The following is a 24,090-nucleotide window of genomic DNA, read 5'->3' as shown; positions in this document are numbered from 1 at the left end:
TTTTTTTCAGTTATTCGTCAACTCTGACTTTTGGGTACTTAAATTTTCAGTTTTTCAACTTCTCAATGTGTTCATTCTTCTCCTGAGTTTGTTGTTTATCTTTGTGAACATTACTTTTCATTCTTGTATCGGCTAGGTCACTTAAATCGGTACCATTAAAGTCTTTCCCTAAGCTTTTGTGTTCTGTCATTTGGAACATATTTCCCTTGTTCATTTTTGCTTGACTCTGTGTGTGTGTGTGTGTGTGTGTGTGTGTGTGTGTGTGTGTGTGTGTGTATTAGGCAAAGCAGTTATATCTCTGCCTTGAAGGAATAACTTTGTGTGTTACGGCTTGTTCAACCTTGTCTTGGGTCTTGATTGTCTCTAAAACCATCGTGATGGTCTTAAGTGCAAAGATTGATATATTCTTGATAAGTTCCCATTATTTAGGGTGTGCCAAGACCTATAAGTGGCTTGCTTCCAAAGGGATGAATCTTACTGAGCACTAGTTTCAAGTTAATTGAAAGCCAGATCCTCAGGCAGCAGTTTTTAAGTTAGGCAAATACATACATTCCTGGGTGGCCACAATTGTAATCCCTGCTGGCCTCTAGGCTAGGAGATCTGGAGGTGTCCCTGGGCAAAACAGTTATAAAAAACAGGGCTCCGCATGAATGTTTAAGAACTCCTTTCTGGGAGGTATTTTCAAGCTGTATTGAGGCCATGGAGGTATGCAAGGATAACATCCCCCTACTTGAGATGGGTTGAGAAACCCAAAGCCTATCCTTAGGCTGATACTCCAGGCCACGTAAATAGGCCTGTTTCCCAGGAAGACGGGCTGTGTTTAAGAATCCTGTCTGTGCAGTGTTGGGGTGGCCTGCCAAGAACTGTGTCTGATTGTTATCTTTGCATGAATCTTAGGAATTCCAGCCTCTGTCACACCCACCTCCTCTGGCTAAAAGGGCCAGGTGATTAAGGGGCATTTCTTGTGTGGATTGTGTGCACCTGCTGACTTGAGCCTAGGTAGTTAGTGACTGTATGGGATGGGGCATGCTCACTGGCTTCAGAAAGGCAGTGGAAAATGTACACACTTGGGGGCTTCTGGAATGTAGTGGGAGAGGGACGTATCCATGTGTGGGCACTGGCTTTAGGTTGGGAATGGGGGAATAGTAAAACTGTAATAGCTTGATGCAGCCAGGGAGCAGGAAAGTGCTACAATTATTCTCATTCTCTGACTGGAACAGGACAGTGGGTTAGGTCCTCACTACTGACACTTGCCTGTCTTGGTACTGGTAGGGGACAGCATCCTACCTCACCCTTCTGGGCTACCAGGGTAGGTGGAGAATATAAAATAAGCTGGCTTCTGCTGGTATGTCTCTGTTGGAAGAGAGTCAAACTCCTGTGTGGTTGATTTCTTTCTCCATCTCAGGGTAAGACTGTAAGCCCTTTAAAAGGGGAATCTATTTGTATAGCACTTAGGGTTTCTTGGACATCAGCCTTCTGGTTTTGGTACACTTGGATTAATGCAGATCCCAGGTGGTAGATGCTTGATGTAGGGCACCAAGCCCTTGCTCCTCTGGGAGGAGCATCAAACTAGTGAGATCCCTTCCTACTTTGTGTTGCTACACCAGAAGTAGGGTTTTTGGTAAGATTGTGTCTCTGCCTCCCCTACCTGTCTGGATGTGGTCTCATTATCCTTGGTTGTAGAGAAGCAGTTGATTTAATTTTCAGAAGAAAATTACCCTTTCTAGCTGTAGATTTGGTATGTCTGGGAGGAGGTGGGTTTAGAATCTTCCTATGCTGTCATTTGCATAAGTTTCCCTTGCCATCCTTTTAAAGCAAGCTTGACTAACTTCTAAGCCACAGGCCTTTTGTTACATTAATCATGCTAATGAATGGAATGAGCCAGAAACCTGGAGTAAAGTGAGAGAAAGAGTCAAAAAATAAAAGGGGCCAGTAAATCAACGTTTCAGGATTATTTGGGGAGGAGAGATTGAGTTAGAGAATCTGGCAGGGGTGGGGGTGGTGGGGGGAGGTGAGCATATGGCCAAGATGGACTAAAGCATTTCAATGACTTCTGCTGTATATTAATTAGGTAGGTAGTTAACCCTTTACCACAGATGTAGATTTAATTTTTTTTATTTTTATTTTTTTGCAAATAAGTGAATAAAAAATTTTTTACAAAATAAAAACAAAACCTCCTATACCCCTTCACTAATGAACAACTGGATATCCACTTTAAGACCTTAATGCCTTTATTTCAAAACTTTGTTCTACACTTGAAAATGTAGTCCTCATGGGGCTTTTGTGCCTCACTAGTCAGAAGTATTTATACTTCAGGGTATGGGGCGTATTGTAGACTGGTGGGGTGGAATGAAGTTCAAGAGAAACAGATGGGGCTACACAATGCTGGAGAAAACAGAAATGAAAGGGAAACCAGGAAAAAGGATGAGAAATGTGGCTAATTTCACACCTTTGTTAAGAGCTGGTTATACTGCCTACAGTGTAGATTCTAGTGAAAGGGCGGGCCTACGCCAGCCGACTCCATCTTGTTCTGTGTCCTTCACCTTGACCACACCTCCTCCCCTTGAGTAACCCCCCCTCACCTGCCTAACAGGACTCGACCCTTCCCCAGGACCCTTCCCCAGCCAATCGGCTGAGGCCATAGCCATTACCTCACCAACTGCCCCCAGGCCCCAATAAAACCTTTGTCCTTTTGAAACTCGCTCTCTTTCCCTGGTATCTCACCGCTGCGTCGGTGCAGGTAGGGGATTGAGCTCGAGCTAGCTCGAATAAAGGCTCTTTGCTTTTGCATCGGACTCGGCTCCCTAGTGGTCTTTGGGGATCACGAATTCTGGGCATAACATTTGGGGGCTCGGCCCGGGATCCCCAAGAACCCCGAGGGACCCCCGACCCGGAGAGCCTGACTGGCCACGGTTAGTGTCTGTTTGTTCTGTCTTTTCTGTGTGAGCTCATTTCTGGAATTCTGGTAGTGCCCGACGCAGTCTAAGTGGACGCACTGGAGGACCACGGGCCGGGAGTTTCGGAAGACGTTCCGATTCTCCCTTCTGGAGGGACGTGGAATCCCCTCAAAGGTCTGAGACGAGGCGGGTCGCTCCCGCTGGTCGGCGTGAGGCCGTCGTCTTTGGAGGGACGTGGAATCCCCTCATCGGTTTTGGAGGGACATGGAATCCCCTCAAAGGTCTAAGCTAGCTTGCAGTTTTGCTTCCATGGAGTTGGAAGACTTTCTAGGGGCCCTCTGTTTGTCTGTTTTTGTGTTTCTCTGTTTTGTTCTGTGGACTTACTGGACGGACGTTATGGGACAGACTCAGACTACTCCTCTAAGTATTATGATTGATCACTTTAAGGATGTGAGGGGAAGAGCTAACAACCTCAGTGTGGAAGTCCGAAAGGGTCAGATGCAGTTTTTTTGTTCTAGCGAGTGGCCAACTTTCAATGTCGGATGGCCACCAGAGGGGACCTTCGACCTCCCTACCATCCACCGAGTCAGGAGTATCATCTCTCAGCCTAAGGCGGGCCATCTTGATCAGCTCCCTTACATTATCACTTGGCAGGACCTTGTAGAAGACCCACCCTCTTGGCTTAAGCCCTTCCTAACCCTGCTCCCTCCGGAGCCAAAACCCATTCTTGCTTTGCAGGAGACAGAGAAGAGGAAAAGTCTTACCCAGCCTTCAGCACCCCTCTACCCTGTCCTACAGGGGGGTGCTGAAGAAGAATTAATTTTTCCTCCCCCGTATAACCCCTCTAGGATGCCGGAAGAACACCATCCTCCCCCTCCGGGGGAGGCAGACGCTGTTCCGATAGCGGGAGGCGGAAACGCTCCAGGGGGAAGCCCGCCCTTTACCAGACAAAGGGCTCAGAGGGGGCAATCCGCCTCCGCCGCCGACTCCACTATTCTGCCCCTGCGAGCCACCGGACCCCCAGACGCGGAGGGGAATCAGCCCCATCACTATTGGCCTTTCGCCACTAGTGACCTCTACAATTGGAAAGCTCAGAATCCTAAGTTTTCCGAGAAACCGGCAGGGCTTATTGATTTATTAGACTCTGTTCTTTTTACCCATCAGCCCACGTGGGATGATTGCCAGCAGCTTTTGCAGGTCCTGTTCACGACTGAAGAAAGAGAAAGAATCCTCAGTGGGGCCCGGAAACTAGTTCCAGGCGCAGACGGGAATCCCACCACCAACCAGGCTCAGATAGATGCCTCCTTCCCCTTAACTCGGCCCCAATGGGATTTCAACATGGCAGAAGGTAAGGAGAGGCTCCGGGTCTACCGCCAGACTCTAATGGGGGGTCTCCGAATGGCTGCTAGAAAGCCAACCAATTTGGCCAAGGTAGGAAATGTACAACAGGGAAAAGATGAATCTCTGGCTGCCTTTTTAGAACGGATCATGGAGGCATTCCGTACCTATACCCCCATGGATCCAGAGGCTCTGGAAAGCAAGGCAGCTGTTATCATGGCCTTTGTAAACCAATCGGCCAAAGACATTAGGAGAAAATTACAGAAAATAGATAGACTAGGAGAAAAAAGTCTGCAGGACTTACTGGTGGTAGCCGAAAAGGTATATAATAACCGGGAGCCTCCTGAGGACAAGCAGGCTCGCGCCATGGCGGCTGCCAGCAGTAAGCAGACTCGAGACCTGGCCAGAATACTACTAGCTACCACTGCTGACTTCCCCGAGGAACGAGACCGCCGTCTCCGGCAGCTGGCAGACGACGCAAGAAAAGGTAAAGGAACCACCAAGGGGGGGAAGCAGAGGCTGCAGAAGGATCAGTGTGCATACTGCAAGGAGATAGGGCATTGGGCCCGAGATTGTCCAAAAAGGGCCGGCGGGAAGGGAAGCAAGACTGATCGAGTAAAAGTCCTAGAGCTAGATGAACTAAGTGATTAGGGGAGTCGGGGTTCGGACCCTCTCCCCGAACCCAGGGTAATTCTTAAAGTGGAGGGGACCCCTATTGACTTCCTTGTCGACACTGGAGCACAACATTCGGTCCTCCGCACCCCACAAGGAAAACTAGCCAGCAAGAAGTCCTGGGTACAAGGGGCAACTGGTATGAGCCAATATTCATGGACTACCCGAAGAACAGTAGATTTGGGAACGGGCCGGGTATCCCACTCCTTTATGGTAATACCAGAATGCCCCTACCCGCTGTTAGGACGGGACTTACTGACCAAGATTGGAGCTCAGATAACTTTCAGACAAGGGGGGCCTCAGGTCACCGATGGCAAGGGCCACCCCATCCAGGTCCTGACCATGAAACTGGAGGATGAATACCTCCTCCACCAGGAGGCGCTCCTGAGAGAGGATAATATAGACAGATGGCTACGAGAATTCCCCTCGGTTTGGGCAGAGACAGGGGGGATGGGACTAGCCGCTCACAGGACCCCAGTCCTGGTAGAGCTCAAGCCAGGAGAGAGTCCGGTAAGGATCAAACAATACCCCATGTCTCAGGAGGCCCGGAAGGGGATCCAGCCACACATCCGGAGACTACGAAGCCTAGGGGTACTAGTTCCTTGCCAGTCTGCCTGGAACACCCCCTTACTGCCGGTCAAAAAGCCTCACACAAATGACTACCGACCGGTACAAGACCTCCGGGAAGTAAATAAGAGGGTCGCGGACATACACCCAACTGTTCCCAACCCATATACTCTCTTGAGCTCCTTAGCGCCCTACAGGGTCTGGTATACTGTACTAGATTTAAAGGACACCTTCTTCAGTCTGCCGTTGGCACCCCAGAGCCAACCCTTGTTTGCCTTCGAGTGGCATGATCCGGAGGAGGGCTACAATGGGCAACTCACCTGGACATGGCTACCTCAGGGATTCAAAAATTCACCCACCATCTTCGACGAGGCACTACACAAGGACCTGGTATTTACAGACACCTTCTCTGGCTGGGTGGAGGCATACCCAACCAAGCATGAAACGGCTCAGACGGTGGCTAAGAAGCTACTAGAAGACATCTTACTCAGGTATGGTTTTCCTGCCATGGTAGGATCAGACAATGGACCAGCTTTTATCTCGCAGGTAACACAGGCAGTAGCCAAGGCGGTGGGGGCAAACTGGAAATTACATTGTGCTTATAGGCCCCAGAGCTCAGGACAGGTAGAAAGAATGAATAGAACCCTAAGAGACCCTTACCAAATTAACCATGGAGACTGGCGGGGACTGGGTGACTCTCCTACCGTACGCCCTTTACCGGGTTAGAAACACTCCTTACACTCTGGGTTTTACTCCCTACGAGATTATGTTTGGCAGGCCACCCCCTGTTATTCCCAGCCTTCGAGCTGAACTTATTGCTGAATTTAAAGATCAGGAACTTTTTCTTTCCTTGAGCGGGCTCCAGAGGGCGCACGAGGACATTTGGCCGCGTCTCCGTGCCATCTACGAGGCTGGCCCGATCCTGACACCTCATCAATACAGGCCAGGAGACTGGGTCTACGTCAAGAGGCACCACCGAGAGACTCTCGAGCCGCGCTGGAAGGGACCCTACATCGTGGTGTTGACAACCCCCACTGCTCTCAAGGTAGACGGCATCGCGACCTGGGTCCATCACACCCACGCTCAGCCAGCGGACCCCTCCTCGATCCGGAAGGACGTTGTCACGCGATGGGCCATCAGTCGGGACCAACACAACCCGCTCAAGCTCAAGCTACAGCGCATTTGACCTACCTAATATTGGTAACTCTGTTAACTGCTTGTCATTGCTCATGCTGCCGGGAGTCCCCACGCCCCCCAAAACATCACCTGGCAGATCATAGACACCAGCTTGGGGACAATACTTAATCAGACGTCCCAGAGCCACCCCAGGGACACTTGGTTCCCAGAACTTTGCATAAACCTCCAAACTCTGTTCCCCTTGTCACCATAAATGCAGCCGGTCCCATGATTGGGTCCCTAAGCTACATGACAAGGGGGGAATGAAAGGGCGGGCCTACGCCAGCCGACTCCATCTTGTTCTGTGTCCTTCACCTTGACCACACCTCCTCCCCTTGAGTAACCCCCCCTCACCTGCCTAACAGGACTCGACCCTTCCCCAGGACCCTTCCCCAGCCAATCGGCTGAGGCCATAGCCATTACCTCACCAACTGCCCCCAGGCCCCAATAAAACCTTTGTCCTTTTGAAACTCGCTCTCTTTCCCTGGTATCTCACCGCTGCGTCGGTGCAGGTAGGGGATTGAGCTCGAGCTAGCTCGAATAAAGGCTCTTTGCTTTTGCATCGGACTCGGCTCCCTAGTGGTCTTTGGGGATCACGAATTCTGGGCATAACACTAGCTCCCAGGGTCCGAAGGCTCATTATATTTTTACTTAGTTGATAAAGTTAGAGAATTTGGGGACAAAAAAGAGGAAATGGGAAGGGAAGGTATGGGTAGCACAAGAAAGAGTTTTCCGGTGGGACAGGTTTGACCTCTTATGTTGGGAGTCAATTAGGGAAGAAAATTAACATTGAGCTAATAAAAATTAAATCAACATGAATACTAAGTATAACTTAGGAGTATTTGTTAGGCACTGTGCTAAGCACTGTGCTTCCTCTCACAATAATGTTGAGTTGTTTAGAATGTATTAATATGTGTTTCTAGGCAGTGCTAGAGACTTTGAGTTAAAACAACACACCTCTTTCCTTCACATTTTCTTTGCCTATTTTATTTTCCTTTTAAAAGTTTATTTAAACTTGCTATATTATAAGCCTCTTGGTAAACTGCTTGAAACTTCACTTGCTTGCTTTTTTTTTTTAACAAGAGAAGATTAAAAAAAAAACCTAAAATCTATATAGAAACTAGGAAAGCTATAGTTGCATGGAATGAATACTTTCTTGTTGCTTGCTTGTTTTTTTTTTTTTTCTTTGAACAAGAGAAGATTTAAAAAAAAACTACATACAAACTAGGAAAGCTATGATTGCATAGAATGGATATCTTAGCCTCATACTATGATTTCTAGTTGCTTTGACAGACTCTCACAGAGCTTTCCCTCATAGATTTTCTGGCCACTTTGGAAGTAGTCTTGTGGTATGACCTCTAGGCCATATTCCTCACTCTCATCCATATCCTGAAACACCAACTGCCGGCCTGTGAAATATTTCTGTGGTTTTTACTCATGGCTTGTTGGGCTCTATGGTCTCTGACTTTAGAGTCATATGATGTTCTGAGCCTGGAGGAACTATTGATTCTTGGTAGGTAGCATCTTCTAGATACTCTCAGGTATTTATGGATCCTAGGATACTAGGAAGAAGTAGATGAAGGGTAAAATTAAAACCTTGAGTCAAGAATACCTTTTACTACCCTACTCTTTTTATAATGATACTTCTAAATGGTGTCAACTCCTTGGCTTTATATTCATCAGTTTTGATAAAACATTAAGTCAAACCTGTATGCATAGATGATGAAGCCAAATCTCTACATTTTGCAGATCAGTAAACTGAGGCCCATCACATGTTAGAATTGTATGAGGGCTAGGAAACCTGGAATAGGTCTTTGTTCTGAGTCCTTGTCTCCTGCAATGTAGGTCTTAGATGAGCCAATTCTTTTCATAGTGAGATCACCAGAGGAAGCATTCCCTCGAGTAGTTCAGGAGTCATAAAATTGGTGAGAAAGTTCACAACATGTTTGCCAGTTAATATAATTTCTGTTCAAGTACAAAACATCATTATTGTGACTTGAGGTACTTGATAGCACATATGACTGCTAACTAATGAAACCTAAAAATACTCCAGCATGTGGGCTGTAACTTTGTAGGTGTCTGTGACAATAAATGCAGAACCAGAAATAAAACTGGGGGTACAGGGTGTTGCTTAGCAATACAAATGAAAATAGGATGAAAATAGTTCTTCAGCAGAGAAAAAGTTGTTTACTAGAAGTAAAGACACAGTGGGGGCTTATTTTTTTTTCAACTTCATCTTCAGTGATGCATGTGAACGTTGTTCTCTGAAGTTAAAAGTTTATCACAGGCACTAGCAACATCAGAAGAAATCTTTTCATCCTTTCTTTTTTTATGAGGGAGATGTGTGTGTGTGTGTGTGTGTGTGTGTGTGTGTGTGTGTATGGAGTGGGCCACATGCACTTGGGAGATTAAGACTTTGTTTCCTTTCTTAAATGATGCAGCATCTAGTGGAAAACAAAACCCAAACATGTAACACACATATTACTAAAATGTAGGTTCTCTAGTGACATGAGTAAGGAAACCCATCAGAAAATAAAGAAAAATGAATAGTTATAAAAAAATTTTGTGCTGGTCACATGAATATGTTAGTTTACTTGTCTTATAACCTCATATGGTAAACATAATCTTCCCAATTTCACAGATTGGGAAACTGAGGCTAAGAAATGACTTGTTGAAGTGACACACTTAGTGCAGACAGACCTGGGGTTCTAATTCAGATTCCTTTGTACAAGGCCTTGGGTTTTTGTACTCAAATAATAACCTAAGGAGGATGAGTTCCCTGGGTGTTAAAGTCGGGGATATGTATGACAGAGGAGTCTGTGCACTGGGAAAGCTTCCTATAGGAAGTTCTTCATTGGTTTAAAGGACTTGAGGGACGAAGAGAGGAGATAGGTTTTGTTAGACAAAAATTATGTTCTAAAGAAAGATGGTCTCAGTGTCCAATAGAAATCTGTCTGGTAGGTTTTGAAAAAATAGCTGGATTGCAATCACCTTGAATGCAATGACCTCAAAAGTTTGACCATGTTTAAGAAGTGTCTTCCTATCCTACCAGATGTTTCATACATATTTGCTAGTGTAACTTGAGCTGCCACCCAAAATTTTAGGGACAGACTGAATATGAGAGTTTTCAGTGACCAATCTTCTACTCCAGAAATGTTTGGCTAGAAGAAAAGGGAGAGGAATGGCATTCCAGGATCCAGTTTAATTTAATGTGTCAGTAGTAAAAAGACATAGGCCAAAAGTAAGAAGGTGACTGGGGAGATGGGTTCAATAGGTGATAGGGATTAAGGGGAGTGCACTTGTTTTGATGAGCAGCATATGTTGTATGGGAGTGCTGAATCACTAAATTGTATACCTGAAAATAATAAAAAATGAAGTGGAAAAAAGAAGACTTCAGCATCCCTCTGATGTTACAGAAAATATCCTCTGTGAGCCATTAGTAAAGGTGTTGATTCACTGGAAACCTGCTTAGGACGTTCTTTTTTTATGATTTAGAGATGAATTCATTAGAAAATTTGTTCAGTCATTCAACTAACAAAAGATCGCTGAGTGTCAGATACTGGAGCCATTGAAAAGAACCAAACCTCCAGCCCCCTCAACATAAATGTGTCATAAACAAGTAGGTATAAATGGTGTTAGGTGTTGAGTGCAATACTGCAAGTATGTAGGACATGAAATGGGTTCAGATGTTCCAGAAGACCCTTAAACAGTCTTAGTGTAGGTCTGAGTGTGTTTGAGAATTAGCCATTGATAATTCTTCCTTCTCTTTGAAAAATTGGAACTACTGTTTCTGAAGTTTGGATGACAATCCTTTAAACACTTCAGACCAAAAGAAAATGTTTATTTGTTGCTATAAATGAGAGGAACTTAAAAGGTGATGTGCCATCTGTTAAAATGATTTTTTCTCTGTTTAGAAATGATGCATATTAGATACAGCCACATTTCCTAGTTGAAAATGGGGGGAAATGCTTCTTAGTTCCCCACATGAGAACAGATCTTAAAATTACATGTCCTCTGGGGCACCTGAGTGGCTCAGTCGGTTAAGCGTCCGACTTTGGCTCAGGTCATGATTTCACGGTTCATGAGTTGGAGCCCCGCGTCGGGCTCTGGGTTGACAGCTCAGAGCCTGGAGCCTGCTTCAGATTCTGTGTCCCCCTCTGTCTGCCCCTCTGCTGCTTGTACTCTGTCTCTCCCGTTGTCTCAAAGATAAACATTAAAAAAAAAATTAAAAAAAAAACACATGTCCTCTCCATAGATAATTTCTACTCTGGGTAAGTAATCAAGATATCAGAATACCTATGTCCTTTGTAATCTGTAAGTTGAACCCTCCAATGCTGGCCTTGGGAAGATCTTTCTTGGTTCTGAACTTTCTCATTACGTATCCCAAACTGCTTGGACCTTTAAAAAGGGAAGCAAATATCACCAGCAGAGGGCTGAGAAAATGTTTGGGTAATAATTTTTATTCAACACTCTTTTTGATAGAGAGTAAAGGGACTTTAGAAAAATCCTTTTGACTGGTCAGTCTCATGTAGTTTAATATATACCTCATTTTGATTTTGTAACAAACATAATAAATAGGCCTAAGAAAGAAAAGAGCCACCTGGGCTTATACAAAGATCCCCCCCCCAAAACATAAGAAGGAATAATTGAAAGGATGAAATAAGGAATACGGCTGTAAGAAGATCTGTTGGGAGGGAGGTATATTAAAGGTCAAATGACTATGCCTTCCTACTTCTGCTTAGAAAGGAGTAAGTTTATATAAATTAGACACATAGATAGATACGTAAGCAGGTAGGTAAGTAGGTAGATTGATGATTGATATATAGATTATAGATATTGATAGAACAAGCCATAAAATATATGATCCTGTTCTATAATGAAGTGTAGTAAAACAAAAAAGGCTGTGAAGTGTTATTTATAGATGTATCTGATTCCTAGGGCTACGTTAACAAAGTACTAAACTGAGCAGCTGAAAACAACACAAGTTTACTCTTTAATGAATCTGGAAGTTTGAAATCAAGTTGTCAGCAGGACTTTGTTGCCCCTGAAGCCTCCGATGGTGAATTGTTCCTTGTTTTGTCCAGCTTCCAGTGTTTGTCAGCAATCCTTAATATTCCTTGGATTATAGACGCATTACTCCTGTCCTGAGTTGGTCTTGTCTTAGTGCCTTTGTATCTCCTTTACTCTGTGTATCTGTTCTGTGTCCAAATTTCCACTTCTGGTAAAGGATGACAGTCACACTAGATTAGGTTTCAACCTAATCATCTCCTCTAACTCAGTGTTTCTATAAAGACCCCATTGCTAAATAGTCACATTCTGAGATACTGGGGTCTAGGACTTTGTCATACGTTTTTAGAGAACCCATTTCAACCCATAACAGTAGGAAAAGTGGAGTTGTTAAATAAGGACCTGCCAGTGTCTCTTGCAGTGTCTAAAAGAGAAACCCCTTCACTAGAGTATGTAAATAGTCTACTAGTTTGGCAGGTATATCTCTACAGAGAGGAAGTGTGATGGACCAGACTACCCCTGCTTGATGGAAGGAAGCATATTTTAACTATATCTAATGAATTCTGCCCTGTTGGTGTATTTTCCAAGCAAATACTAAATTATCTGTTACTTTATTGATCTATTTCAAACCCAGGAAAGTATGTCCTGCCCAGTGATTGAAGCTTGCCAGTTATAGGCCACACAGAGCCATTAAAAAATTATAAGAATGGTTACCATGAGATCTACCCTGTTGACAATTTTTAAATGCACAATACAGTAATAACTATAGGCACAATGTTATACATAATATTTTTAGAACTTGCTCATCTTGTACACCAAATTTAATACCCACTGAGCAGCAAATACTCATTTCTCCAAGCCCCCAACCCCTGACAATCACCAATCTACTTTTTCTGAAGTTTGTTTTAGATAGATCATTTAAGCGAAGTCATGAAGTATTTATCTTTGTGTGACTATTTTGACTTAGCACAATGTCTTTAGGTTCATCCTTATTGTCACGTAGGACATAATTTCCCTCTTTTAAAGGCTAAATTACATTCCACTGTAAGCATAAATTACCTTTTCTTTATCTGTTCATCTCTTACTGGACGTGTAGGTTGTATCCACATCTTGGTATAGTGAATAGTGCTGCAATGAATATGGGAGTACTAACAGCTCTTCAAGAACCCGATTTCAATTCTTTTGGATATATATCCAGAAGCAAGATTGCCAGATCATATAGTAGTTGTATATTTAACTTTCTGAGGAAATGTCACTTTGCTTTTTAGAGTGGACACACCATTTTTTTCATATTCATACCAACAGTGTATAAAGATTCCAGTTTCTTTACATCCTTGCCAAAACTTAACTTTTATTTTTTGATACTATCCTAATAGATGTAAAGTGATGTCTCATTCTGGTTTTGATTTGCACCTGATTGATGTTGTTGACTGTCTTTTAATATACATGGTGTAAACCAAACAAAGTTTGAATATAGCTGGTGTCAGTAAGGATTGTAATAACTGGTTGGTATATGTGCCTTGAAAAATTGAAAACTGATACTTCATATTGGTATGAACTTTGATTTTAAGAGTTAAATTGTAGGGCCTAATCTCTGGAGAAATTGATGACTATTAGATTCATAGAACTGTGAGAAGACTCTAGACTTGAAGATCCTTGTCTAACTGTATTTTCTTGGGTGGTGTGAAAGGTTTAATTGAATATACAAGAAGTAGGTTATGTTGGTACCCACTGAGTGTCAAGGAATGTGTGAGGCACTGAGAAGATAGGAATAAACACAACCCCTCCCAACTCCCATCCCTACCCTCACAGAGATCATAGGAGCAGGGAATGAATAGAAGACGGCTTATGGACGTTAACATCATTAAAACATAAATTGTCAGAGTACGTTTTTTTGTGGTCTGCCTTGTTTGCATTCTGAATATTTTAAGCTGATATAAGTTGTATAAAGGCATTGGTAATCTGGCAAAATGTAAATGATGTCAGCATGTATCAGGCATTAGCACACCATGACTTCCCAGGTAAACATGATGAAACAATAATGCAGTTAGCAAAGCAGTGATAAAGAGAATCAAGCCCAGGTTCTTAGCCTTAAACATATTCTATTACATTAAGATGGGATCAAGAACAATTGGGGGGGGGGAGTTTGTTCACATAATCACCTATAATTATGTAACTATAATTAATACATGTGATAAATTGCTACATGATCAGAAAGGTTTCAGAACTGGATTGTTTTATTTTGGCTGGTTTACATCACTATTTTCCTCTCCATTGTAAGCTCTGCAGAAGAAGTATTCGAAAACTTAGCATAGAATAACTGCTAAGGTTTTTGCTATAATACCTATACATGAAAAACATGGGAAGACCATAAATGTGATATTTACAAAAATGCACAAGGAGGCTGAAACCCTTACCTTGAGATAAATATTAAACACGTTAAAATAAAAATGATCAGTTTCTTCTAATTGTCATTTTTTAAAAATTTATTTTGAAAGAAAATGTGCATGCTTGAGTGAGCAGGGTAGGGGCAGAGAGAAAGGGAGAGAGAATCCAAGCATGCTTCATGCTGTCAGCACAGAGCCTGAAGCAGGGCTACAACCCCAGAACCCATTAGATCATGACCTGACCCGAAAGCAAGAGCTACTTGGGTGTCCCAATGTCATTTCTGAAGGAATTAGAATTCAGATATATTTTGGCTGATGGGAAAAAGGATTCTAACTATCAGTGTAAGCCTATTTAAAAAAAAAAAAGAATTTTGATATCTCCTATCTGATATTAAATTATCTGATTCTCCATTCTAGTTTTTAGGCATCAATATAAAGTAGCACATATTTCAGAGAGACTTTATCTGAGACCCAGAGCTACTGCTTTAAAACTGTGTAATGTTGGGCAAGTCACTTGTGTTCCTAAGACTTGGTTTTCCATGTTTGCAAAATGAGAGGATGGGACTAAATGAAAAGCCCCCTCCTAACCTAGTTCTGTCATAACAGTGGTAGAGCTGGGACTAAAACCCAGACTTTCTCTTCCTCTTTCATTGCATTGAACTGCTGTAGCATGGAAAGGGATTTTAAAAATATAGTTCAAACTTCTTTGTCATTCAGGAATTCCTTTATAGCATTCTCAAAAGTGATGATTGCAGACTGTTTAAATATTTCACCAGAGAACATTGGGCTTTGTAACATAGTCTATTGCTTCATTTGAGGAGCCCAAATTAAGAGTATGTGCTTCCTTTCTTTGAACTGAAGTCAGCCTCCATAGAACTTCTTTACACAGGCTCTGGTTCTGCCCCTTGGAACAGCAGAGTTAGTCCAATTCATCTTCCACTTGTCATCACTTCAGATAGGTTTTCTTTTCTCCAGAGAAATGCCTTTGTTTCCCTGAAATGATTATAAATTATACATATTCTAGATTTTTGGACTAAACTGGATATATACTGTGTATGCTCTCCAGCTTTTTGATGTTCCTCTTAAAACTGTGGCACCCAGGAGAGAATACAGTATGTGATGTGACCAGCAAAGTAGATTGAAATCATTTTGTTCCTTTCTTCATCTTGACATCAGTTTTATTAATGCAGCACAGGTTACATCAATTTATTCAGCAGCTGGATTATATACTGTTGGATTATTTGAAACTCTCAATCAAAACTTTCTCAGGTCTTACTTGATAATAGCTAACTGTAAGCATTGAGTTTATTTTTAGCCCCAGTAAAGAAAGCTACATATACTACTAAGTTTCTTGGTGCTGGTTTTGGTCCAGCCTAACAAGGGAGATATTTTAAATTTTTTTTTTTTAACGTTTATTTATTTATTTTTGGGACAGAGAGAGACAGAGCATGAACGGGGGAGGGGCAGAGAGAGAGGGAGACACAGAATCAGAAACAGGCTCCAGGCTCCGAGCCATCAGCCCAGAGCCCGACGCGGGGCTCGAACTCACGGACCGCGAGATCGTGACCTGGCTGAAGTCGGACGCTTAACCGACTGCGCCACCCAGGCGCCCCTAAGGGAGATATTTTAGAATGTGGATTCTGCTTCCTCCTGTGTTACCTCCAAATCAAACATAATTCCTTCTAAACCTTAATCTAAGGTTAAAAGCAGTGGGCATGACAGAACTACCCATCAGCTGGCAAGATACCACCCTGAGACGATTTCCCAGATTGCATCATGCTATTGGAAGTAGTTGGGGAGTTGGGCAAAGGTGGGGATTGTTGAAGTCAGGCATTCTTGCAGCAGCTGATGGCCACCTCCACATCAGGATGAGGCCATTTGCTTTGGAAGAAAAAATGTAGGAATCACCATGTCAAGCAAACACTGCCTCATGAATGGATAGTTTCTTCTCTGTCTAGTTGGATCTATGTATCAGTAATGTGGAAAATTAAAATTAATTTTCTAAAAATGTTTATTTACTTTTGAGAGAGAGTGGGAGAGGGGCAGAGAGAGAGGGAGACAGAGGACTTGAAGCTGGCTCTGCCTGTTCAGTGCAGAGCCTAATGCAGGGCTCATACTCAAGAACTGTGAGCTCATGACCTGAGCCCAAGTTAGATGTTTAAGCGACTGACCGAGACATCCAGGCACTCCAATAATGTGGAAAATTAAAGGAAAGTTTTTCCAAAAATTCCGGAGGCCTACTTTTTCAAAGCTAAGAAATTGATTGCATTTATTGCTATTTTATAGAAGAGCTTCATGCTTAGAAGTGAAACTAAAAAGATAATTCTTCCAAGGTTATTTAAACTTTTCTTGGAGACTGACCTTCTGTCCTGCAAGGCCTGTTCTCCTAAACATAGCTGCAGCAATATCCTCTCTTGTAAGAACAGCTTATGGATGGTAAAGCTCAGTACCCCCAGGATGTGAATCACTTTATGTGGGATGTTTAAGAGGGCATTCACCTTGAGTGAGCAGACTGTTAAGTTCCATTTAATTCTATTCTAACTATAACTTTAGTTCTGCATGCCAGAGAGAAGGGGTCTTCTGTGAAGGAAGGGTTTATCATAAAAAATAACCCATAGGAGCTTTTAGACAGAAGATTGAGGTTTATATAGATACTAACTATAAAAAGAATAAGGAGCATTCACACTGGAAATTTGTGAGTGGATATTTACTTCCCCAAATGTTAACAGTAAAAATAAATGAAAAACTTGAGTGGTTTTTAGCTAACAGGAAGTTCAGTGGGAATACTGAAGATATTACTTTCTGTACATTAAATAGCCTTTGAAGATGATAGTGCTAGAAAAAAATAGAAAGCTGGCTGACGATATAGGACCTTTGGGGGACAGTAAATGAAGAATAGGGATTTGGAGGTACTTAAAAAGGAGGTGGCCTATCATTCTTTTTATCCCTTAAAGTTTAAATAGAGATTTCTGAGAGCATGAAGCTCAATCATTGATACTCCATATGAGCGAATTAAAACTTAATGACTAAGTAACTTTGTCAAGGACATGGTTTGTGAGCACGAATTCCTGTCCCCTTAAATGGCCCTTCTAGCTGGACTAAGAATCAAATTGACATGAGACAGATTGACAGGAGAAAATAAAAGTTAATAGGTTATGTGTGAGGAATCCGCAAAGACATGGAAATGGCAGAGATACTCAATCATAATGAGGTTTATATGTTGTTCTGAAATAAGGACAATAGGGTGGGAATCTGAGACTTCAGAGGAAGGGAATGTACTTCACAGGGTAATAAGAACAGATGTTAGCTCTGTCATACAGATGGTTTACTTAGATAAAAACTATCTCAGGCAATGACTCTTATCCTGGGAAAGACCACCCCACACACAATTGATATTCTTCTGTGTGGTTAGCCAAGGGGCAAAAGTTTCTTTTCAGCTCACAATAATTTTCATGCCATAACAGCCCATCTTGGGGTAGCCTTCCCTCAGCCCCTATGTTTTCCTGCTGTTCAGTGCTGTCTAGCTCCCGATTTCTTGCCAATTGAGGGTGAAGTTCTTTAGCTCAAAGAAACATTGTCAGTTAGGATAAAGGTAGAGTCCACTAGGCATAAAGGATCTTTACTGTATACTCAGAAGGATAGTGTGTCGAGAAGAGAACAGGTTTGGGAGCCAGATTCCTAGTTTTACCACTTCCTACATGTAGGTCATTGGACAAGCTTCTTAACCGGAAACTCTAGTTCTGCATGTGTAAAATGGGCTAGCGGTAGCTTTTACAGGTTATGTTGAAGATTATAACAGGCATTTTCACATACATTAAGCAAAATATTCCCTGATCTACCCCCACTTAGTGTTTATCCATTGGATGAATTTGGAGTTCTGCTGAAGGTCTGTGCTCTCCTGAGGCCCCTTGGGAATGGAGTTGATGGCAGGCAGGGGTCTGGTTCTCCAGAGAGAACTTGGGAGTATTTAAGTATCAAATTTTTTCCTCAATGACCTAGTTCCCTTCATGACTGGGATAGTTTCTGAAGAATATCCTTGGACCTAAATATAATGGTCTCACTGGATTATTCTTGGTAACACATTTCACTTGCCTTCCAGAAGCTATAACAAAATATCCTTGATTTACTTTGCTTTGCTCTAGTTGCCTCTCAGATGCAGGAGTTAGCCCTACCTACGGTTAATTTGTCCATCAGTGTTAGCCTTGTCACTTAAATGGATTTATAATTTCTTCACTTTAATGTATTAGTGTGTTGGGGCTTAATTTTCTCAAACCTTGTCTATTTCCACTGTTGTCACAAACAGAAATGTAACGCTCTTGAGGGGACATAAGGCATAGTGTCTATTTCAACTAGAAATACTCCCTATATATCATCTCGTGCTAAGAAATACCAAAATCTTTGCTAGCAGATAGTCACATTGGAGCTCTGGGCTCAGTTAGGCTTCTCGGAACACACACGGAGTCGAATTTTTCCTCACAGAAAATAAAAAGATGGTTGCTGCTGAATATAGCTTACATGGCCAGAGTATGAGATTATGTGGCACAGACATGAGAAACATATACCTGTTTTTGTTTTTTTTTTGTTTTGTTTTTTAATATGTGAGATTTATTGTCAAATTGGTTTCCATATAACACCTAGTGCTCATCCCATAAGATGCCCTCCTCAGTACCCATCACCCACCCTCACCTCCCTCCCACCCCCCATCAACCTTCAGTTTGTTCTCAGTTTTTAAGAGTCTATTATGCTTTGGTTCTCTCCCACTCTAACCTCTTTTTTTTTTTCTTCCCTTCCCCTCCCCCATGGGTTTCTGTTAAGTTTCTCAGGATCCACATAGGAGTGAAAACATACGGTATCTGTCTTTCTCTGCATCTACCTGCTTTTTTACTTTTCATTGATTAATTTGTTAGTCTAGTTAAATCTAGTGCTTTCAATGTGAAAACACCATTGTGGGTCCTTTGAAAAACTTCAGTTGTAGATGTCCAGTATACACATGGATGGCGAGAGTCTGATAATTGCTGCTTTTTTGTTTCAAAAAACACAACTGGAGGGGCGCCTGGGTGGCGCAGTCGGTTAAGCGTCCGACTTCAGCCAGGTCACGATCTCGCGGTCCGTGAGTTCGGGCCCCGCGTCAGGCTCTGGGCTGACAGCTCAGAGCCTGGAGCCTGTTTCCGATTCTGTGTCTCCCTCTCTCTCTGCCCCTTCCCCGTTCATGCTCTGTCTCTCTCTGTCCCAAAAATAACGTTGAAAAAAAACAAAAACAACAACAACAAAAAACAAAAACACAACTGCTTATACCTTTTCTTCAGAGTACTGAAGTATATTTATTTTTAAAACATACATAAGCTTCTCCCATTTGGTTAATAATTTTAATAAATAAAATTTTAAATAATAAACTTAAATATATCTTAGGATTCTAATAACATTACAGATTTTTACTCCCATTAGGAAATACATGCATCTCTAGCAATCTTTTTTTTTTTTTTTTTTTTTTTTTTTTTTTTTTTTTTTTTTACTTTTCTATACAAGTTGTGTTCATTTATCCAAGGCCACAGTTGATGGTTTTTCAGACAACTTCAGGTGGCGTCAATCATTCATAGTCATCATACATTTGTATAGTTACTGCAGTAAAAGGCCTTGCTGAGGGGGCACTATTTTGTAATTCACACAAATATACTGTTGGCTGAAAATAGGCAAGATTAATAAATGTGCAGTATATTCTGTAAAACTGCAATGAAGTTTTTATCCATATGTCTATTCTAAAACCTGAAAACCAATAAATATGATAAAGGTTTATATTCGCTGTAGAACAGTGTGATGTGATCCTTCTGGAAATGTAGATACCCATGTGGCTAAAGCTCTGCTACTTTTGCAAGAATGTCCTAAACGTGAAGGTTGAAAAATTGTCTTGTCTGACATGCCTTTACTTGGTTCCAAATCATGTTGCATTCCAGTCTCCTTCATATTTGGACCATGATCTTTTTATTCTACTTTCTTCCCCTGAATTTTTTTTTTATTTTAATTTTTGTGGTTGTTGAAAGCTCATCACTAAATTTTAATTGAGCTGTTAAAAACTACTTTCCTAAAGACTTTGTTGTAGGGATGTGTTGACTTCTTAATCTAGTTTACATCTGGGTGGGTCTAAATTCCTAGGTTGGCAATTGAATTTTTCCTGGGATTTGTGGTGTTTCCAAAATTTCCGTCCTTTTGGTTATGCCCTTAGCTTTTTGGAGCACTTTTTTTTTTTTTTTTTTTACTTTAAAATTTTTACTTTGTTTGCTGGAATACGTCCTCAAGTAATTTTTTTGGGAAATAGGTGTGGAAGAGAACTTTCAGTCTCTAAATGTCTGAGTTTCTTTCATTTACACTCCAATGCCAAAATAAGGAAAATAACAGGAGTGTGACCACCCATGCTAAAGGTCTAATTTTGCCTGGTTGGTCAGTATACTTTCTTTGAAAGAGCCTGTCTTCCTTTTTAGCCTACTTAGGAACACCATGCTGCTAGCCTTCCTTAAAGCTCTGCACCATCATTTTTAATAGCTTCTTAGTAATCCACTACTGAACTAAGTGATAAGCAATACTTAGCTTATTTTTTAAGCAAATTATTTTTTAAAAACTTGTTCTATCAGAATCAATGCTATAAAGAGTGTGCTTACTATTTATTAAACAATAGCAAATGGTTACATAAAGGTCACTTATTTAAGTATTTTACATATACTAATTTATTAATTCCTACAATAATCCAAGGAGTTTGTTACTATCATCCCCATTTACAGATGAGGAAACTGACACAGAGATAGATTGACTTAAACAAAATCAAACAACCTGAAAACGGCAGAATTAGGATTTGAACTCAAGTAGTTGATGATGAGGTTTTTGTGGGGGGTGGCAGTGGGGTTCGTGGGGTCCAGAGCCTATGACAAAGAATTCTTGAAGACATCTTGGGTGCAAAAAGGTGATTTTATTGAAGGATGGGGACAGGACCCATGGGCAGGAAGAGCTGCCCTGGGACCAGGAGGAGAGACTGGTTTTATACTGTGAAGTTGAGGGAGGTTAAAGTACAGGGGAAGTTTCCAATGGGATTTTCATATGCTAAAGAAGACTCAGAGGATACTGGAGGCCTGGCTATTGTTAAAGTTAGGGTTGTTTTTTCCCTCTAGCAAAGCATTAGCATTAAGACAGTAGGGAGTTTCAGGAGAAAGGTTTTACTCTGCCAGCCCTCATGTATTTGTCAAAGGACTGCAGGTTATAAGGAAATTGAGCTCTATTTGCCATTTCCTTCTGCCTTTGTTTCCCACATCGCTATGGAGGGGTGATGGAGACAGGTCCTGCAAGACTAAGATCTCTATCAGTTAACCATTTGTTTTCCCTCTTTCTTTCGTTTTTGGGCAGCCAGGAGTGCCTGAGGAGTATCACACATATCCCACCTGGGGGAAAGGGGGCAGCACTGTTTGCGGCCTGGCAGCTTGCCTTATGCTCCCTCATCAGTTTGGTTTAAATCCTTGCTTTTAAGGCCTCTGCTATTACTTCTATAGCATAAATCACTGGAATTGGAATTGTCCAAAGAGGACATAGTTAAAGAGGAAACCACTCCCGGTAATTACTTACTAGGCAAATGAGCAGTACAATATTAGAAGTGAAGTAATCTGAGGTTTTTAGTTTCGTAATGAAACTCTAAAGACTGACCCAAGAGTGGCTCAGAGAGATTCTCAGTGCTAAAGGACCCAGCTCTGAGAATTGAAGGAATCCTATCCATTTCCAATGCTGTAGTAGAAAATTACATTCTGGGCTAGAAAAAGTTGAGTTTGTTATCTCTTCTTTGTAGTGAGCTTTTATGTTGTCCTAGTCCCTAGAAAGGGAGGTAAAAATAATCAGAACAGAAAATGAGGTGAGTTACAGCCTTGAAATTGCACCGCACTGAAAGTGGCATTTGGACTACCTCTTTGGAGCTCATAGTTGGATGTGCTGACTTAAAGGTGTAATTTGCAGTTGATACAGTTTTATTGAAAACAGCTAACATGTTTAGGGAAGTAGGACCAAAGGCAGGGGGAGGGATATTAATGTATAAAAGCTAAAGGGCTGTCAAAATAACCTGACAGTGATCTGATACTTAGACTGAAATGATACGGTCATTCAAAGAAAGTTTATAGCTGAAGAGCAGCTGAATTTGCCTTTTTTTTTTTTTAAAGAAAGGAATGAAGGAAGTTTTAAGATAAGTATTACTTATTCATTAGTTTCTGCTGCCAGACTTCTGCATGCCAAAAGAGTAAACTTTAAGAAGCTGATGGTACAAAGACCGTGGCAATTATTTTTTTTAATTGCTGTATTTCTTTGAGATTAGCCGATTGGTAGCAATGGAAAATTAATAAGGCTGAAAGATAGAGGAGTCGTCATTATATATTGGGCAATGAAATAGCCATTTGGAAGGGTTGGTGTTTAAAATACGAGAGAATTATAATGCCCAGGAAGGTTTTCCAAGGAAACAGTCATGACTTAAAACACTACTACCAGCCCTAATGTTTTCCTTAGTTGTTGAGTTGCGTTTAATGTATTGAGTAAAGTTTTTGTTTCCTGTGAGAATCTTTCCAGATGTGTGCATAAGAATATAGACAAGAAAGAATTAGGTGTTCCTGGAAAATGGAAGGATGGGGATAAACTGTATTCTGCAGTGCAAGACTCAGCAAAGTAATGATGCAGGCGAAATGGACCATGGACATTCGGAGTATTTATTTGCTTTTGGTGAACTCCTCCACTTCCATTTCCACTGGTACACATAGTATACTAATGTCTACTAAAATAATAGCTAATACAATCATGTTTCCCTAATTGGTGAGATAAACTTCAATGTGTTCTTTCCTTGGGATATTGTAAACATAGGAACAGAGTATTTATCTGAAACAACTGAAGGCAGAAACAGTTTGACAAAAAATGTTGAGAGACCTGGCCTAACAGATACCAAGATTTGTCTACTGCAACTTTAGAAGACAATGTGGTATTGGTCTTTTGATTTTCTTTATATTATCTTTTGATGTCAGATAATAGATCAATGGGATTGAGTAAATCAATGAATTGACTGGCATACATATGGAAATTTGATGTATAACAAATGATATTCCAAAGGTGTATATATATCACACACAATCAGCAGATGATCATATCAATGTAAAATTGTCAGGAGGCAATTAATAAGTGAAAGACTTGAATTGGGATCAAAGCCTTGCAGTTTGGGGCACACTGATTTGGGTAGCACCCCAAATAGTGTTACACTAGGGAGCAAAAGTCAGAGCTTTTCAAAGACCAAAGGAGACACTTGTTGGCAAAGTTGTTGATAAAGAATTTTGAGTGGTATTGGTGGAAGAAAACTAATCTTGGCTAAACTTAATTGGTTGGTAAAGCTACCACTAAGCAAAAGTTGGTTACTGTAGCAAGTTGCAAGTGTCTGTGCAGAGTCCTTGGAGTATTTTGTGGTTTGGCTCGGCTCAGAAGCTCATGATTCCATCCTGTGAGGACATGCAGAAGGCCTTCCGCCTTCATGGCCCCCTGACTCTGTTTTAAAACCCCCTGACATAAGTGATTCCATTTTATTTCACCTTTCACAATCTAAACTTGGAAAGCAGAATTTAGAATAAAACAAACCAGTTGATGAGTTTAGGGAACAGTTTCTTAACATAAAAAAGGTATTTCAGAAGAGAAAATAATGGATAACTTTATATTAAAAGTAAAGGCTGCTTTTTACTGAAAGATACTATAAAGAAAATCAAAAGATAAGCCACAAACTGAAAGATAGGCGATGCATATAATTTATAAGAGATTAGTATTCAGAGTATATAAAGATCTCTTAGAAATCCTTATAACTAACAGCTCAGTGGAGAAGTGGACAGAAGATAAGCACAGGCAATCTTCTTTCAGAAAAGTGAATGGCTGATAACTTCTGACCAAATGGCTCTGACATTCCCCTTGCTTTCCCTAAACTTGAGACAGGCATATTCCTGACTATAGGCCCCTGACCTCCCTTTTCTTAGAGCATTTAACTAAGAAAACTTTTTATG

Source organism: Puma concolor, chromosome B3 (assembly GCF_028749965.1).
Source record: "Puma concolor isolate L17-30 chromosome B3, mPumCon1.1.hap2, whole genome shotgun sequence".
In the NCBI taxonomy this organism is placed as follows: Eukaryota; Metazoa; Chordata; class Mammalia; order Carnivora; family Felidae; genus Puma; species Puma concolor.
This window is presented reverse-complemented; position numbering follows the sequence as displayed.